Here is a 6,000-nt window from a genome sequence, read left to right on the forward strand (position 1 = left end):
CTTCAAAAACAAGCAGGTGTAACAAAAAGACCATTGATATATTATGTCACAGACATATTCACGAGTGTGGGAAAGTTAGAGTGCAGATTCGGCGACGAATAGCTTACTTTGCTTTCACTTTTGCTTGGCGAGAGAGACTAAAGATTGTTCCACAGACCATGGCTCACAAACCATAGAAGTACTGCAAAACAAATGTAAAGTGTGTCTTGAACAAATTGAGAATAATGAATAGAGCTTTAGAAGTATAGATTTTGTCGCTAGCTATGATTATGTAGCAAGTATTAATGTGTAAAGCTTACTGCTACAACTCTCAGTAATGATTATGTTTCACTAGCATGACTTCATTTCGTAAAATATTATTAATATTACAAATGGTTGGAGATGAAATTGAAACATCAGTGACAAACAAAGTCAATGAATTGTCTTAATTGTCCAAATACCTGCACAGGACTGCTTCACAACTGAAACATAGGCCTAATACTGAGGGACTTTTTTGTAAGACTCCAATACATGCTGCATAACAGGTTTATATGAGTATTTAAAGTTCATTTCAAGACAAAATCTTAATTCAAGGTCCACTTAACTAGCTTTTTCCTGGAGATTTCAACTGTGCAATGAAGTTTGCTCAGTTGTCATGGAGATGTCAACACCTGTCTTTTTAGAAAGCCAGTGTAGAGTGCTAAGTGTAAGTGAGCCTTTAATTATTCTTTTTTGTTAAACTGTTGTTTCCAAGGTCAAGAATAAACTTTCATGCTAAATCAATCCGCAATAGAAAAAAATAAAATAAAATAAATTGTGCATTGTGGATTGAAACCATTCATTTATTAAGTCAAAGATGGTCAGCAGATGGCGCCAACATATACTGAGACAACTGAGTAGTGTGTGTCAGTCGGAAACCTTCTGTGGTTGTTGGTGTGTGTGTGTGTGTGGGAGGATTTAATTCAGCAATGGATATTTTTTCTTTGGAGTAACTTCAGTTGTGCAGTCCTGGGAAGTCCAGAGATGACCAAGCAGAACAATCAGTTTCCAGTTATATTACAATAAGGTGCAGAACAATATAATACAAAACATCAAGGAGCAAAGCCGCGTCATCCCTTTAAACATGTTGACCAACCACAGGGTTAAGGGCTGAGGAGAAAATAGGGAGGTTTTTTTTTTTTTACCTGTATGTGTCCATCTATTTATGTACTTACTCATTATGAGCTGCAAAGTTCCCTGTTGCATTCCCCACAATGTCATGATGGTGATCAGTGCCGGCCCTAGCCATTTTGGTGCCCTAGGCGAGATTATGATTTTACAGAAAATATAATTCAACATTTAAATTAATAAATCAAACGTGAACTTTTGTGATCTTTGATATGTTCATAAAATTTTACAAAGGTTATTTTTGTGGTAGCTCGTGGGATTTGGACCAATGGCCTCAGTATCTTTAAAATTTTAGTTTGGGCTTTGAAAACATGCAATATATTCTCACAGCCACGGTGCTAATTTTGTCATTTTTTCAATAGATTATAAAAGTGCTTTTTTTTTTTAACCCTTTCGGGTTATGAAAAGTGTGTAAACATGTTTTATCAGAAGATGCATTTGGAAATTCCAAAGAGGTTCTTGAAAGGGCAATGTCTAAAAGTCAGCAAACATTTTTTCTTTTCATGTGAACAGCAGCCCTATAGTTTCAGTTTGATTGATAGACTTTGAGTTTCAGTCTCTACTCTATATGTGGGCTTTAATTACTTCCACAGTTTCAATTTCAGTCATTTATTAACTCCGTCCCCGGTGACATACGCCTGGTAGGTATTTCTGTCCCTGTCTGGACCAGTTTTGACAAATACCTCAGTGGTTTATGGATTCATAACCAAGGGAATACTTCTATGAGACAAAAGACTGACGGCACGAACACAAGTGTTAGAGCAGAAGTGTTAAGGCAGAATTTTGCTCCAGGCAGCAGATCTATTTTCTTACACTTGTCTGTCACACCTGGATACCAAAATGTACAATAACCTATAGCAACACTGCTGTACAAACGTCTTAATCTGAGTCAGCCATGTTGGTTGTTGTCAGCACTTGTCATAAGAGTGAAACGCAAGGGCTGCAATCTATGCGTTTGAGGCAGTTGCAGCCAGTTCCCATTTTAACTTCTCTATAATAGTGAATCAATGCAGCAGTGACCTGCCACTTACAGTGTGACAGAAATTCAAAAGAACTTTGGTTGTGCAGTGATTTTGACATTTTCATCGATCCACCCATCCCTTCATTAGTCCATGTATCTATCTGTTCATTCACCCCAACAGTAAAGTCACTAGCGTGAGAAACACCAACCCAAAGGTGGACTGTGATGCGGGGGTGATATGAGCTCTGTAATTTATTTGCTGTTGCACTTAAAGCTTTGTTACTCATCCTCATACCCCTGATTCGTATCTCTTCCATCCTGCCTCTTGTTATCTTTAACTGTTTGCTCACTCCTCCTTTGTTTTAGTAATAACACAACAGTATTCTGCGTTGATGTAGTGGTTGCATCGTATCTACTCATTCCACTCTTATGAAAAGAGGTTGTTTTTTCAAAATACGTACAAGTTTAATGTCATCTTGCATAAATGAGTCAAACAACAACATTTACATCATCACTTAATTGAAAATAATGAGTCACGAGGAACTTACAAATATCTAAACTAAGTGACTTAAAATAGGTGTTCACTTATGATGACAGCCAATGACCACAGTTCATAGTTATGTCATCTCACCCAGTATCACCCACATCCACTGTCCATATTTGGTCACAGGGGCCATGCGCGCCTCAAACCAGGTCTCCACTGCTGTGTCATGACATCATCTCAGTGCAATTGGTCTTTATATGGGTGAACTAGAGCATGGCAGCTGGGCTTTCCAAGAGTCCAAACACAAAAATCACAAAAGTCCTCCAATTAGCAAAGCAGCATAAACAAAGAGGGAATCAATACGTCAGAAATGGGGGCGGGATCAGGTGGTCACTGCAGGGGTAAACATTGAGGTAAACATTGGTGTGAGGAGAGGGATGAGTCAAATCATGCCCTGGGGCCTGTTCCAAGAAGCAAGTTCAAAGAGGTTTCTGGGTTACTTTTTGGGTAAAACCTGAAACCCCCCCAAATCTGGAAAACGCATTTGTTTTCTTTTACCCAGCAAAGCTATCCACATAACTCAGTAAACCTTCTTCTTGGAAGAGGACCATGCTTTGATGATGAACATGTCCTACAGAGTATCGAGGGAAAATAACCATTAAACCATTAAAACTTGTTAATGGTTTATTATTTTTTCTGAGCTTACAGATGAGTCATTGTACTGTATTGAGGTGAATCTTCTCTCAACCCTAGCTTGGCCTCCCATTGCACTCATTGCACTCATTGAAGCCCTGGTACCTGTTGGAAGAACATTTATACTGTACATGGCAGGGAAGTGTGGCTGAAGCTCAGAGGCGTATTTCTGGGTAGAAGCTGGTGTGAACTTTGTGGGCCAGTGGTGGCACACATGCACTGTCTGAAGAGTCAAAGTGGGATGTTCTGGCTAGTTGGCTGCCACTCTTGCATACAGTGCTGTAGTCTAGGTCAGCAGCAACCAGGCTGGCTGACATGTTTGGGCACCTCGGGAAAACCTCTCACTTCTCAGAAAACTCTTGTGGGAGGTATCCAAAAGGGTTTGATAAATCGTAGACACGCTACCGTGTGATAGTGAAGTGTTACCAGCTAGAGGCTACACGAGCCGTGCCAGATGCGGTACCATGGTACCACAAACACTTGAATATCCTCAGAGAAATATGTGTTAGCGTGTCACAGTTCACTAGCTCTTACATTTTGAGTAATTAGAATTCAAGAGCCCCTTTGCAGGCAATATGTCAGAGATTATTGGAACTTACTTACTTGAGACCACATCAAAGTAGAAAACTTGGAGATGATTTTGTAATGGTATGAAGCTGGCATGCTGTGTACTGCATACTGTGTTATACAATTTAACAGTGAGATTGAGATGCCTGTTTCCCTTTATGTCTTTGGACATAAACAGGTGTAAAAGCACTCAGTATACCTCTACTACTAAAGCTACAACCTTAATCCTGTAAGAGGATTGGCCTGATTACTACAGCATAGATCTCTGCACTACGCTCACACTCTTTGATGACACATTACAAGCTGCTATCTGATATTATGACTATGTTAAGCATGGTAAAAGTGAGGCCGCATCAAGAGTAAAGGAAGCAGAAAACCAACAATTAAACAGCTATTGTCGGGACTTCCTGGCAAGTCAAGATATATGACTCATCAAGTTTTAAAAAGACAAAGTGAAACTGGCTATATTGATAATATAGAAACTTACAAACACCTTCTATAAGAATTCAAAAGAGCCAATGGCCTGCCTTTGTTGCAAACCTCTGTTTCCTGCAGTAGCAGTGGATGTGTTTGTGTGGTAATGTGCTTCTACAGATATGAGACAACTTAATTTAATTAACAACAAATCAAATTGTGGGTTAGTATTGCAAGTCTTTACTTAGAAATCTTAACCGGCTTTTATGTTGTGGTTTTGGCATGCCTGCAGCTCATTGGGGTCACAGGGGAGTCAAGTCTATGTTACAAGACTAGCAGATGAGGTTATTTAACATGTGACAGCCTGCTTCAACAGGAGAGAAGAGAGACGTCTTCTGTAAAGGTATGCAACCCTGCATGTGCCTATTTTGCACTTGTCTTCCCTTGGTGCCTCTGTTTTGAATACACTAACAGGATTTTTTCAGAATTCTTATTGTTAAAGAAAGTTGAGATGCAATTTAAATATTTTTATTTATATAAAGAAATGTTCCTAAAGAAAGTTAGAGTGAATTTAAAAACTGAACTTCAAAGCAGTTCCCTTATTAACACTTTATATCTTGTTTGTTTGTTTGTTTAATCAGTGCTAAAACTGAAGAGTAAAACAAATGATGGTTACTTTTTTGACTTCCTAGAGTCTTGTTGTCACCATTAGGTTGCCAGGCAACCAGCAGACATTCTTATCATATCATCTTATCATAAATCAATAAAAATGCAATGCAGAACTGTTTTATGTAATTTTATTCTGGCCAACATGTATATTAGGCTATGTTTCATCATATTCAAGTACACTGTTTAAAATAGTAAGCGAATCCTCGATCCTGTTGGCTGAGTCACACTACGAAAACCCAAGACCCACGGTTTCCTTTTTGTATATTTCCATGACTCTCTGCCACTTTCACAATATAAAATACACAGAAATGGATGGACTCCTCACTGATGATGTTTCACTGATTATGCTAAAATACCAGAGGACACAAAATGCACCTCCCACCACACTGGCTTAAGAAGCAAGGGTAGATAATGTTGGACTGGACAGTTGGAAGACATGTTTAAACAAAAATGTTTCCACATCCAAAGTGCTTTGGCCTCTTAAGTCTTAAGAGTCCCTGTTTAGCTCTTTAGTTTTTTCAATTTTGGCAAAAAACAAAACAAAACACGGAGACGTTAAGTATACATGTGTATAAATATTGTATCACATTTGAGGATGTTACTATGAACCCTGGATTTATAAATAACTTGTACACAGATTAACCTAATCAAATGCTACAAAAAAGAATTAATACATTTTTACAAGTACACACAGCATGTAATATGTTCTGTCATTACAAAATAAAACATTGCAATTATTTTAAATTACAGATAGCTGTTTTTGGCTTTTGTTTGGGTGGTGGTGAGATTTGTGATATATTTCTTTATAAATAAATAAATTTATCTCCTGACTTTACTGTAACCCACACCCACATTTGAGAGTACCCATATCTGCACCAACTGGATGTAAAATTTCTCTTGTAGAGAACAATCCTCAAACACTAGTGAGCTAGAGGAGATGTTATGGTTTTTCTATTTGCCCTAGCCCAAAAGAATAACTTATCTTATGTCATAAATTGTCTTTCATGGCTCTCTATCCAGCCCTCCAAGACAGCTTCCTTTCTCCCTCAGCAGACAAACTCGTTGT

The sequence above is a fragment of the Enoplosus armatus genome, chromosome 7 (genome assembly GCF_043641665.1).
Source record: "Enoplosus armatus isolate fEnoArm2 chromosome 7, fEnoArm2.hap1, whole genome shotgun sequence".
NCBI classification, from domain to species: Eukaryota; Metazoa; Chordata; class Actinopteri; order Centrarchiformes; family Enoplosidae; genus Enoplosus; species Enoplosus armatus.